The sequence below is a fragment of the Sorex araneus genome, chromosome 7, assembly GCF_027595985.1.
Source record: "Sorex araneus isolate mSorAra2 chromosome 7, mSorAra2.pri, whole genome shotgun sequence".
Lineage (NCBI taxonomy): Eukaryota > Metazoa > Chordata > Mammalia > Eulipotyphla > Soricidae > Sorex > Sorex araneus.
The window spans coordinates 33,788,020-33,802,186 of NC_073308.1; the positions used below are offsets into that span (position 1 = coordinate 33,788,020).

The window sequence follows — 14,167 nt, forward strand, 5'->3', positions numbered from 1 at the left end:
GCGCCCTTTTGCCGCGGCCCAAGAGCATGACGTTATAAAGGGTGGGCGCTAAGAAAACTAGAATGCCACTGTTAACCCTGCGGAGGTTGGTAACACGAATCCTGGGCGCGTGTCCTTTGCATTTGTAGGCGGAGGCTACCTTGAAACCGCAATCAGAGGTACCGTGGCAAGAAAAAAAACCTGTCTTGGTGCCAACCTACCTGAAGGCTACTGGAAAAGGAAGCCGCGTGTAATCCGGGGGCAGTAACCCTATAAAACACGCCCCCACACATGCTTCCTCATCATCAGATGGTATTTAAATGCCCACATACCTGCTCGGTCTGGCTAGTGAGTTGCTTTTCCGCCTTATAGTGCGGCTCGGCCCCTTACGTTTGGAAAAACTCAGCCCTAGGCCCTTGTAGGAGCTGTGCTGGGATTCTCTGTCCCTCCCTTTAAGTCGAGCACGGAGAAATGTAAGCTCAGGTGAATTTCCGTCTTCAGGGGGGGAAAAAAAAACGAAGTCGGTTCCTGAAATCAAAGTCAGATGAACGAAGATCCAAATAGTTATTCAGTGTCTAAACGTGCCCTGGTTATCATACTAAGCCTGCAAAAATCTCAACCAGCAACTTCCCTAACGGTACTTATGAATGACAGAAGTGTTTTTCCTAAAAGAACTATGATTTATTTACCTAATGTTTAAAGTAAAATTGCCAATTTTCTGACATTTCTAGCTAAATAACCCTCCTATTAAATAATAAATAACTTCTCCGAGAAATTCCATAGTTGAGACCATAAAGATTATTAACTAACCCTGAGGGACCCCTCTGAGCCTGTTCAAAAACTTCAAAAGACAATATTTAATGAGTGTTTTGAGATAACAAGTAGTGTTTTTCTCACTCCAAGCAGCTATAGAAGAGCATTCTGTTGCTTAGACTGTAAGACTCTTAAATTGTGGCATATCGTTTACAAGTGAAAGACGGAACATTCCAAAACTTAAGGCAGTAGTAAAATATTAGTGTCTGCCTTTGAGAAATGAGGCTGTCCCTTCACTTAGGTGTCAGCGTTTAATGGGCGGCTGGGATGCATATAAGCTAGTTCAAGCATGAAGGGCAAAGGGACACTCATCTGAAAAGCCAACTTTGTTCTTCAGTTATCAAGATAAGAAACCTGTCACTTCTCTCATTCACTCTGTCAACCTTGAGATACTCCGAGCGGACTTACCTCTATGTTGTACACCCCATAGATCAGGAAGATGAAGAGGTCCTGTAAAAGAAAATGGAGGGAAAAAGCTGTTAACGCTAATCATTTCAGCAGTAGAAATACCTGAAATCAACTTTCCTGGGAAGAGACAAAAGAAGACACACTTCATCAAGGTCCATTTATTTTTCTATTTTTCAACATTAGAAGCTGTACCTTGAGCATTTATAAGATACCATCCCAGCGCATCACTTAGAGTGGCTGTGCCAGGCAGCTCTTTAGCAATAGAGTAGAAAAACAGCATCCCCACTACATAGACTATTAATTAGAAAAATCAATATGCCAGTTCCTGAAAGACAGCTGGGCAATGAAAAATTAAACTCAGAAAATGTCACCTAAGTATCAGAATTAACCCTAAACCTCAGTATTTCTTTATTTTTTTTTTCTTTTTGCTTTTTTTGGGTCACACCCAGTGATTCTCAGGGGTTACTCCTGGCTTTGCACTCAGGAATTACTCCTGGCAGTACTTGGGGGACCATATGGGATGCCGAGGATCAAACCCGGGTCGGCCGCGTGCAAGGCAAACACCCCACCTGCTGTGCTATCACTCCGGCCCAAACCTCAGTATTTCTAACCACTGTTTGAGACATGCAACTACATGGTTACAACCTTAAGTAGGATAATATATTCTTTTGAAATATTAAAATATAAATTAGCCAAAAGGACAAGCAAGTACCAGGGCAGATTTGTTTTAAAGTAATTCTTAAGGGGGCTGGAGCTATAGCACAGTGGATAGGGCATTTGCCTTGCATGAGGCCGACCCTGGGTTCGATTCCCAGCATCCCATATGGTCCCCTGAGTAGCACTAGGGGTAATTCCTGAGCGCAGAGCCAGGAGTAACCCCTGTGCATTGCCGGGTGTGACCTAAAAAACAAACAAACAAAAGTAATTCTTAAAATGCCAGTTTGACTTAAGATAAAATTATACAGTATCAACTATTGTAAAACTGCTTTCATTTTTGTTGAATCCTGTATTGAATAAAAGTCCCAAAAATCCATGATTTTAGCCCTGATGTTTAGAAAATGCTTTAGTAACTATAAAATACACATTAAAATAAATGTTACCAATAAAAAATAATCTAACTCTTAAATCTAAAAACCTTGAATTCTGTAAAACAAATAAAACATATGATTATACCTTATTAAGGAAAATAGGGAGAAAAAAATGTCTATATGTTTTTATCTATGTATTTTAATAATAAAAATCTCCACTATGCCATTATTGATAGTACTTATAAAACATATTAATAAGGTTTATACCACAATCTATAAGTGGCTACCCAGAATTAAATAATATAGCAATTTAAAGTAAAAATAGTATAGAAATATTTTAATATTTGTTTTACCTCTGAATACTTTACCTCTGAATACTTAAATCTCATAGTAGAAATAGTTCCAGAAGAAGATTGGATAAAACAGAAAGAAGCTTTGTTCTTGCTAGTTTAAACTTTGATTTTCTGTATTTTATTTTATTTTATTTTATTTTATTGCTTTTTGGGTCACAACTGCGATGCACAGGATGCACAGGGGTTGCTCCTGGCTCACGCACTCAGGAATCACTCCTGGCACTGCTCAGGGGACCATATGGAATGCTGGAAATTAAATCCAGGTCGGCTGCATGCAAGGCAAATGCCCTATCCACTGTGCTATCACTCTAGCCCCTTTGACTTTATTTTTAATAACACATTTAGATTTATAGGAAAATTGAGAAGATAGTATGGAAAATTTGCATATACCCTATAGCATTTTACACCAGGACGTTACTTTTGTTGCTGTTAATCTTATCAGTTTTTTTTTTTTTTTTTTTTGCTTTTTGGGTCACACCCGGCAATGCACAGGGGTCATTCCTGGCTCATGCACTCAGGAATTACCCCTAGCGGTGCTCAGGGGACCATATGGGATGCTGGGATTCAAACCCGGGTTGGCCGTGTGCAAGGCAAACGCCCTACCTGCTGTGCTATCACTACAGCCCCTAATCTTATCAGTTTTAATGCTGCTCTAATTTCAGAAACTAAAACTCTTGAAGCATGTGAATTTATATTAGGAGGAAAAGAGGAACAGTTTTGATTCTTCAGAAAGTCCCATTTTAGGGAAAAAAAAGAGGTAGACTTCACTTACCAATAGCTGCAAGACATATCTGAAGAAGAAATGAGATTACTTTAAAAATTTTGTTCACATTAATATATCCAATATGAAGACCTACTGGACAATTACATTATAGTTTAAAATAAATTTTAGAATATAAAAACCATCCTTTTGGTATAAACTTTTAAAATTAAAGTGTAGGGGGAGTATATTTTCTGTATATATCTGATATCCCAAAGCTTGTTACTAATGCTCAATTCCATCTTTCAAATGTCTGCAAAGTGTAGAGTGAATTTTAGCTGCTTAGACGGAACTTTTTTGTTTCAAAGCCTCACTTTGTGGTGCTTAAGATTACTCCTGGCTTTGCATTCAGAAATCACTGCTGGAGGGCTCAGGAAATCACATGGGATGCTACGGATTGAGCCCCAAGTTGACTATATGCAAGGCAAGCACCCTACCCACTGTACTATCCCTCCAGCCCTGGGTGGTATTTTTCCATAGACTATTTACTCCTATGCTGGCTAGTTCAAGAAAAAAAAATTGTCTTTTCTGACTTATAGAAAAACTATCATAATTAACTAAGCAACATAATTGCTTAATAATTGCTAATTGTTTCATATTCTATAATGCACCAAATTTAAGAGGTCACTCAAATTCTAATTATTTATTAAGTGATAAGAATGTTTTGCTTTGTGTAATAAATGAATTACTGACTAAATAGTTTCCTAAATAGTGAAACTGTACACAGTGTGATTTCTTTAAGAAATTTGACGCTTACATGAAATCTACGCACTTTGAAAACTAAACTTTCCATAATTTATATAACAATTTCTATAATTTATCTATTTCATAAATTGTCTTCTCAGAAAAATATGTATGTATACACATATATATATACACACATCATTGTCACTGTCACTGTCATCCTGTTGCTCACTGATTTGCTCGAGCCGGCACCAGTAACATCTTCATTGTGAGACTTGTTACTGTTTTTGGCATATTGAATATGCCATAGGTAGCTTGCCAGGCTCTGCTGTGCAGGCGGGATACTCTCAGTAACTTGCCAGGCTCTCCAAGAGGGATGGAGGAATCGAACCCAGGTCAGCCGTGTGCAAGACAAATGCCCTACCTGCTGTGCTATTGCTCCAGCCCATATACACATGTAAATGTCATATTTTCCATGTATCTTAGTAAAGTGAGGCAAATGTGGAATATGTCCAAAAATGTTTATTGCTGTGCTTCCATTACTTGCTATACATTTTAAAACTTAATACATTTGGGATTGAGCTATACTGCAGTAGGTAGGGCATTTGCCTTGCGGGTGGCTGACCTAAGTTCAATCCCCAGCATCCTATATGGTCCCCTGAGCAGAGTCAGCAGAATCAGAGTCTGCACTGAATTCCTCGGTGCAGAGCCAGGAATAAGTCCTGAGCATTGACATTTGACACCTCTCAGCCCCCTCCCCCCCAAAAAAAAACACCTTAATACATTTAACTCATTTTCTTTTTTATGAGGTGGGGGACCCATACCCACCTGCTGGCTCTTGGGCTCCTGTTGGCTCAGAGGACCTTATGGAATGCCAAGGATTGAACCCAGGTCGTTCTACCTGCTGTACTATCACTCCACCTCTAGTACATTTAACATTTTTAAGTAATATAAAATGATCAATGTCAGAAATCTCCCTATTTTCCTTAGTTCCCCAAAAGGGTTGAGACTGGAAAAGAATTTTAAAGAAAGGCAACTTCAACGGCTTTTTTTTTTTCCAGTGGTGGTTGTGGATGACTGGGGAGGAGGGGCTATTGTTTGGGCTGGTGGTGCTCAGGGCTGACTCCTGGCTCTGCACTCAAGGATCATTCCTAGTTGGCCCAGGGAGATCAAATGGGGATGCCTAGGGTCAAACCTGGATTGACCACATGCTGTACTGTATCTCCACCTGCCCCCTCTTCTCTTTTTATTCAACAGATGTATAATTAAGAGCATGATAAGCCCCTAAATGATGACTTCAAAGGCCTGAGCAGTCTGCAGCTTGAAGGCACCCTAAGGTTCTGCCTATCTTCCTCTTGGATCGTCTCCCTGCAGCTACCAAAAACCACTGAAAGGTAAAACATCACCATTAATAATTCATTTCATTGTATGCTCCGTACAGAATGACTTGTTTTTCCCCCACTGTATGTGGCAGCTATGGATAGTTGTGCAAACCTTATAGGGTGTTATTCTACAGAGTTTTATAAATCCTTTACTGTTGGAAAACAATCCCATTTTCTCTGATTTCCAAAGGGAAGTCTCAAAAACTCACAGAGCTAAACATGAAACTCTTAAGTCATATCTCTGAGCCACTTTTAAATCCTTGCAGAGAGAATGCCTTTAAGAACAGCTGGAAGGAACCAACTGCCAAACTTCAACTGGCACTGAGGTTTCTGGAGCTCCTTAACGCCAACATTCTGTCCTGCCAGAGACTGAAGACTGCAAGTCGGAGGCATTTCTGAAATGAATGATCTCTCGTATCTGTGAGGCAGCTTCTGCACTCCCAGCCACAAACCTACCACATAGGTTGCCTCTAGTTTTTCTTGGTGTTTCGGTTGCAAGAGAACAATTATTGCACAGGAAGCATCCCAAGTATAGCTGGATTCTTGTAGCATGTGTGTGTTTTATGGGAAGGAGCCAGGACGAGGGAAGGAACACCAGGATATTACATCTGATACTGTACAGGAGTTAAAAATAGAAACGTAAGGGAAGGGGGGGTGAAATCAGACTCTATTATTTTATCCTCAGTTATCTATGAAACACTGAAAACCGAGGCAGCTTTGCAAAGACCTTCCCTGTTATAGAAATCCTTTGAACAGTAACAGCAGCTCACACCAGCGACTGACATCTAGTCTGTTATTTTTATATTGATTGCACTGTACTTTCACAGTGCACTTCATGATTGCAGACCAGTTCAATCTTCTTTTAAGTGGTAATATGTTCTTTCCTGGTGACACAAAGAACAGGAAAGGTGCCACCAGACAGGGCACGTTGCTGATTCAAACATCAGAATAATGTTAACCGTGTTAATAGATGTGCAGCTCTCTTGGAGCACTTGCATTTACGTAATTCCATTTGTTCCTCCCGACAATATCACAGGGTGGGTAGCTTGAGTATTCTTAGCTCTGTTTTATATGGTGAGATATGGAGGCTTGCTCAGAGTCCACAGCGCCAGCAAGTGGGCAAGAGCCAAGGGTCAATTTTCTGGTCCCTTTTATTATACACACTGCCTTAAATAGATACCTCCTTAAGTCTTGTTAACCCGCTTCAAGGTAACACCATTGGGCAAAAGCGTGCAAAACTGATTGTGTTGAAAGCATATTGCAGCTTGATTAGCTCCGGAGGACAGGGGCTCATATCCAGCACGAGAGCTCCAAATAACCCTGATCTTTCGCCAACCTAAAACAGCCTGTCCTTAGAACAGGAAATAGGCTTTGCAACAATGACTCGCACTTGCTATGTGCTCTGTTCTGTCTTTTGTACTTTACAAATTCTCATTCAATGATGTCTTCGTACTAGTTGCCAGGAAACATTTTTCCCCATCAAAAGGCTGCTAGGTAACCACAGAGCTAGATATCTGAGCCATTATGGTCATTTACTGGAAGTCTGAATGTAAGGCACTGGACTGCTGGCTTCTATCTGCAAGTCAAGTTCCACCCTACTTACTATAAACAGTTCTCATTTAGGAACTAAATCCTACAGAAACAAAGGCAAGAATCTGGTACCAGGAGAGGTATGTGAGGTTATTTGTAGAGTGGCATAGGCCCGCAAACTAGCTAAAGGTCCATCCACATAGGAATAGCTGAATCCATTGTGCTGTCATCATCCCTTAGGATATCAGGCAGCTAAAAGAATGAGTTGGTGTTCTATTTATTATCCTGGAGAGATTTCCATGCATTGTTAAATGAGAAAAGCAAGAGGAAAAGACAGCATGGGTTATGGATCCTCCTTTTAATAAGACACATGGCAACCCCTCCCCAAATGGAATTGATGGAACAGGAGAAAGAGCCCCCGCCGCCCAAGTGTTATCATGGGGCTCCCCGTGGAAAGGATGAGCAGGAGAGGGAAGTGAAAAACCACTAACAGAAGCACTGCAGGGTATTAGCAATGATGAGATGGAATGAAATTCTATGGGACTCATTCCTGTGAATGCAAAAGACAGACTCTGTTCTCAGATAAGGATCTGAACGGAAGATGGACAGACTAAAATATACGTTTGATTTGGGGATAAGGTTGTGGGTGTTCTGGGGGCCTGTTTATTTTCATATAATGACCATAATAGATTTGAACAAAAAGGAAGTAGGTGAGTTTAAGTGAATTTACACAAAAAGTCAGTTTATGTTATCACTGGGGGTAGAGCATTTGTGAGGCCCTGGGTGCCATTCCTGGCATAGCAAAGAATAAGGAAATGAGCAAATAAATGGAAAAGAAGTATTTTTTTTAAATGTATGCAGATTTTTTGTAGTTAGTAGGTCAAAAGAAACATAAGTAGTTTTTGGTTTTTGAGGGGACCTCATTTAGTTATGCCCAGATCTTATTCCAGGCTCTTCATTCAGGGATCACCACTGGCAAATTTGTGGGAAGATATGGGATGCTGGGGATCAAACCTTCGTCAGCATGTGCAAGGTAAGCACCTTACCCACTGCACTTTCCAGCCTGAAAACATAAGTAGTTTTATGGAATAGAACAGAAAGCAGTTTTGCAAAGGGAAGAGGAGGGAAAGGCAGCTAAAGTCGGTTAAATAGTTGCCTCTTTGTGTTCTGTTTATATAATGTTTTATGAAGATCTGATCCTTTTTTTGTTTGTTTTTTGGGTCACACCCGGCGATCCACAGGGGTTACTCCTGGCTCTGCACTCAGGAATTACTCCTGGCGCTGCTCGGGGTACCATATGGGATGCTGGGAATCGAACTCAGGTCGTCCTAGTGCAAGGCAAACGCCCTACCCGCTGTGCTGTCAGTCCAGCCCCTGATCCTTTTTTTTTGAAGGTGGTAGATTTTGGTTTAAATCCAGTGGCACTAGGTGGTACTCACAGCTTAGTGCTCAGAGGCTGATCCTGACAGTGAACATGCCTTGCCAGTAATCAAACCCAGGGTCACACCACACAGGAGGCAAACTCTCTAACACTGAGCCTCAGCCCTAGCAAAAGATCTCATTTTTGTTTATTTGGGGTTTTTTGTTTGTTCTTTTTTTTGGGGGGGGAGGCACACCCAGTGGTGCTGAGGGCTAACTCCTGCTCTGCACTCAGGGCTGACTCCTGGCGGCTCTCTGGAGACTTTATGGGTGTTAGGGTCGGACCAGGTTCGCTGCCTGTCAGGCCAGTGCTATAACTGTCGTGCAGTCTCTCAGGCTCCAGATACCATTCTTTTTTTTTTTTTTTTTAAAAAAGCATGATTAATTTCCTCTGCTTTTGTTCCCCTTTTGTTGCTGCCACTATTGTTGTGACGGCAGTGGGGAGGGGGGAGGAAAATGGGGGATGGTTGTATGATTGTTCAAGAGTCTTGTACATGTGCTCTTGGGGTCTCCTGGTTGAGTTGTATTTGTGCACAGTTGGGTTAAGCTGGAGGTTGCACAGCCCTGCGCACACTGGGGTCACACGCTGGCCTGTGCCCGCTCACTCTTATGGTTATAGTGCCCTGAAGACTTTGCACCTTCGGGTGGCACCAAGAAACCCCACCCAGTGTTGCTGGGATTTGGCTTTGTCTGTGGTAGTGCCTGGGATCAAACCTATGGCCTCAGATCTGCTCCCCAAATCCCGATGCTTAAAATAAAAAATTGTATTGGGTGGAAGCCGTTGTCTTGTATGAAGCCAGCCCAGGTTCCTGGCACCCCATCTGGTCTCCTGAGCACTTCGGGGAGTGATTCTCTGAGCACCGAGCCAGTAGTAAGCCCTGAGCACTGCTGTTGGTGACCCAGCAATGACAATAGCACTACACTGAAGCACTGTCTTCCCGTTGTTCATCAATTTGCTCGAGCGGGCATCAGTAACGTCTCCATTGTGAGACTTGTTGTTACTGTTTTTGGCATATTGAATACACCATGGGTAGCTTGCCAGGCTCTGCTGTGCGGCGTGATACTCTCGGTAGTTTGCCAGGTTCTCCGAGAGGGATGGAGGAATCGAACCCGGGTCAGCCACATGCAAGGCGAACGCCCTACCTGTGCTATTCAACAATGACAACAAAAACAAATATTTATATAAACCTAGAGTCCAAATCTGCTCTCTATATCCACACAGAATTGTTTTCTCCTTCTGCCTGTGACTGTTGCTGTCTGGATTCTGGGGGTTGCACCCCAGTTTGTGGTGCTTGCTGGCTGTGGGGTGCCAGCGGCCCCACTCGTGTGACATTGCGAGTCGTGACACTTGCAGATGCGGGAAGGTACAGGGTCATACTCCGGCTCAGCTGTGCTGCGCCACAGAGCTGCAGCCCCGGGCCTGAGGGCCTGAGCCTTGCAGGAACAGGAGTGATGAGGGAGAGAGCTGGAAAAGGGGGCTCCCAGGGGAGGAGGTAGTGGCAGGGTTTTACGTGCCCAGCACCTGAGGTGACCTCAAGCCACTTGGAATTGCTCCCACAAGTGGTTTTCAAGGGTGAGGGGAAAGCAGATGAGACCAGAGATGGGTCAGAGCATGAAATGCTTTGCCTGCCAGGCCAAGAAAGTGTTGTCAGGTGTTTCCTTTTTTCTTTTATTTTTTCTTTCTCTTTCTTTCTTTCATTTATTTTAAGGTTTTGGGGCTTGTGGTGCTCAGGGCTTACTTGTGGCGCTGTGTAGTCAAGGATCACTCCTGGTGGAGCTCGGGGGACTGTCTGTGGTGCTGGGGGTTGTACCAGGCCAGCTGTATGCAAGGCCAGCGCCCACTCGACTGTATTTTTCTGTTTAGTCCTCCTAGTAGCTGTGAGGGAGGTGCACTGAAGCTGTGAGTCAGAGGCAGAGCAACTTAAAAAGCTAGAGTCAGGGGCCTGAGAGAGGCCAGAGATGAAAGTTCACGGTTTGCATGTGGCTGACCCCTGTTTTCATCTCTGGCACCACATAACCGCCCCAGGCACTGCCAGGTGCAACCTGGGCCTCCCCAGCACCACAAGGCCTCAATAGCATCATGACCTTCAGCCTTGACATTGCCCCTCTGGACCTGTTAGGTGAGAATCACCAGGAGAAGCCCCTGGGCACAGCTTGGGAGGCTATTTGGCCCTCTAAGCCCCTCCCACCCCGGTTTTTAGGGAGTCCCACTAAAAAACTAGAATCTGGGGGCCCGGGGTGAGTCCTTGCCTTGCATGTGTGGGGGCCTGGGTTAGACTCCTGAATCCACACTGTTCCCCCAAGCACTGCCCGGATTGGGCCCCTGAACCCTGAGCCAGGAGTATCCCCTGATAATCCCTGAGCACTGCTGGGTGTTGCCCGAAAACCAAAAGAGGAGAAAACAGAAAAACGAAATTCTGCCAGTAAGGTAAAAGAACAAGGATTAAGGAAATGTTTGAGAACAAGGAGCTCCCTCCCCCTGCATAGGGACACCCACAGAAGGCGACGGAAGCAGGATTTGAACCTAACTTCAAGTAGAGAGTTAGGTTCTGGCTGGTTTTTCGATTTCTGACTTCAGTGGGTGGCAGCATCATTTGCTGTGATAAATAGGGGGGAAGGGGAAATACATGTTGAAAAGAGTCGAAAGTGGCTCCTGAGCATTGCCGGCGGTGGTATATTTATCAATATAGATAAAGATTTGGGAATCCTCAGGGTGCATGAGAAGTCAAGGTCATCAACTGCAGGGGGCGCCTCATAAGACAATGAACATGGACGAAGTTCTAAGAACTGTCATCTCTGCTTCAGAAATGAGCAGAGAGAAAAGCACCAAGGAGAGAGTCAGATTAAGACAGGATATTTTCAGGGCCCAACAGAAGCCTTTTAAAGAGGAGGAAAATGATCAGCAGCCCCCGATGGCCAAAGGGTGACCCTAAAACCAGACCCCCCCAGCTTCCCATCTGAGCTCCACCATTTGCTCATTCTGTGAGGTTGAGCAAATGACTGACCACCCCGCTGCCTCACGGTTCATCCTTTGGACTCTGCTCACAGTTGCTGTGCCTGTCTCCCAGAACTGTGTCGGTCGTTCCCGAGTTAACATTTGTGAGCTGTTTAGAGAAGCACTGGTGTGAGGTTGCCGCTGTGTGTGTGATGAGGTGCTGTCACAGTACGGCCAACAAAGAGGAGACCCAGCACAGCCACTGGATTCGGAAGCTCTTGGTTCCATTCCCAGTTGAGGATCTGCTGTGTTGAGCCCTGAGGTCAAATCATGAACAAGACCTTGCCCTTGCCTTCAGAGGAACTCGCTTTCTGGTGGATGGCATTCATTAGATGTGCACTGTGTGCTGTGTTCTGATCACCAGACAGGCGTTCTGGGCTCGTTCCTCACCATTCCCCTAGGATGCTGGTAGCAGCAGTACTCCTTTGACAGAAAAAAGCAACAAGTCCCCAGAAGGATTGAGCCAGAGGCGAGAGAAGCAGAATTTGAGCTCATGGCACTGTCTGAAGCTATCTCTGGACATCTGTGGGCGATCTCAGTAACTGTGACTCTAGAAGTGAAGGGGCTGGTGGGGTGGGACGGGGTAGGGGAGGAGAGGCTGAAGACTGAGTCTCCTGGCCATTGTGTGGAAGCTAATTCATCAGAAGAGGATTGAATTGAACTAAGTCTAAACATGTGGGTTTGGGTGTTGTATTCTGTTTGAGTGATAGAGCAAGAAACGCTGAAGGGCTGAGGAGTCAGCATGTTCTCTGGTCATGTCTTTCTCAAATGTTTCCATCACCCCTTTGCAGAGAGTGGGGTGGAAATCGGTTCAAGATTAAGATCTCTAGTATACCTGAAGGGTATATATTTGGTATTATTTACAGAAGCAAGGTCAGGATAATTCAAATATCAGATCCACATGTGGTAGAATCTCATTCTATTACAAAAATCAAACATGAAATATATTTGCAACCCAAGTTAAAATCACTGAGGCTACAGATGAAAGATCAGGAATTTTTGGTTAATATAAAAAAATAAAAACCAACCTCTTAAGTCATCAGAACCTTTTCTTTGTCTGGTTCTGAATTGGTTGGTTGCAAAAATCTGCCCTTTAAACATGCATCACAGTTCTTCTGGTGCAAACTAAAATTCAGGGATTAGTTCCAGTTCTCCTTGCTAACTCTCTGACCTAAGGCAAATTAATCCTTCTCTCCACTTCAGCTTTATCCTGGTAAATGGAAATAATAATTCCTACTTTACACATTTGGAAGGTGCTGAAAAGAGTGAAATTTTTACCACATCTGGCTCAAAATGAGCATTCAAAACGTATTTGCTATTCAAGGATAATCAACATGTAAAAGTCTATGACTTTAGGGAGTTTTCAGTTTGCTTTCTTTATTTTATTATTATTATTATTATTATTATTATTATTATTATTATTATTATTGCTTTTTGGGTCACACCTGGCAATACACAGGGGTTACTCCTGTCTCTGCACTCAAGAATTACCCTTTGTGGTGTTCAGGAGACCATATGGGATGCTGGGACTCAAACCCGGGTTGGCCGTGTGCAAGGCAAACACCCTACCCACTGTGCTATTGCTCCAGCCCCTCAGTTTGCTTTCTTTGAAGATAAAATAAATTCTAGCTTGAATCTGTTTTCAGAGTTTTATAACCAAAAGATTGGAGGGAGTAAACTAGGAAGAATTTCAGAACTAAGTTTGGAGAACAAAAGAGTTTGGGGAAAAAAAGTGATCTGTAGGATTTTTATTTATTTATCTTTTAAAGTTAGCATGATTTTCCAAATATAGTCTGAGACAATCCACCCAGAAGGGTTACCATTTTCTAGATCTAAGCTACAAAGATTTCAAAATGCAGCTTAAATAATATATGAATCATAACCCTCGTGGTCGCAAACGACAGAAACCCAACTCAAACCAGATGAAACACAGAAGAGGAGCTTATTGAAATGATACATGGAGTGGCTATCAGGACTGAATAGTTGGGTGATTAAATCTCAGAATGACAAGAGGAGAAAAGAACAAAGAATTCTTTGTCTGCTTCTTGGCTACTCCCCAGATCATTTTTCTCTGGTGGGAAATGTAGTGCCCAACAGGTCTAGGCTTTCATTCCCACACACCCTCCATATAGAAGGGGGAAAGTGGGGCTTCTCCCTCAACTCTTGAAATAGGATTCTGGCTCATTCAGGTCACATGGCCCTCAATGACCCAATCACTGTGCTCTAGGAAGTGGGTGATTATGATTGGTCCAGGCTAGTCTATATGCCGTCTTCCCAGCCTATCCTGTGATAAGAAAAGCAAGCTCATGAAACAACCTGATCATTCCAGTGCAGACCACTTAGCTAGTCACTACATTTCCCAGCAGAGAAAAATGATCTGGGTGAGTATCCAAGTGTATATTAAGAAAACTCAGTGATAGGGGGCTGGAGAGATAGCACAGCGGGTAGGGCGTTTGCCTTGCACGCGGCCGACCCGGGTTCAAATCCCAGCATCCCATATGGTCCCCTGAGCACCGCCAGGGGTAATTCCTGAGTGCAGAGCCAGGAGTAACCCCTGTGCATCGCCAGGTGTGACCCAAAAAGCAAAAAAAAAAAAAAAAAGAAAAGAAAAGAAAAGAAAACTCAGTGATAGATCTGGAGAGATAGTCCAGGGGTTAAGGCACTAACCTGGCTTGGAGCAAAGTTAGATACCCACTGCTCTATGGTCCCCCAAGAATCACCTCGGGTGATGCCTGAACACTGCCAGGTACAGCCCAAACACCCCACCCTGAAGTGTAGGATTCTGAGAACTGGTAGGAGAGAAAATACTAGTGAGC

The 14,167-nt window shown here is 43.5% G+C and overlaps 1 long non-coding RNA gene across 2 annotated transcripts in view; it reads left to right on the top strand.

Moving 5' to 3' along the window:
• Positions 1 to 14,167, top strand: part of LOC129406584 (uncharacterized) — a 44,268-nt gene that overhangs the window by 348 nt on the left and 29,753 nt on the right. Inside the window, exons 1-3 of one of the 2 annotated variants that reach the window (XR_008631086.1) lie at positions 1,256 to 1,352; positions 5,283 to 5,419; positions 7,888 to 7,970. This is a non-coding gene — a long non-coding RNA (uncharacterized LOC129406584). Of the gene's footprint in view, positions 1 to 1,255; positions 1,353 to 5,282; positions 5,420 to 7,887; positions 7,971 to 14,167 lie in introns of those variants that run through there. The other variant, XR_008631085.1, reaches the window with a different exon arrangement.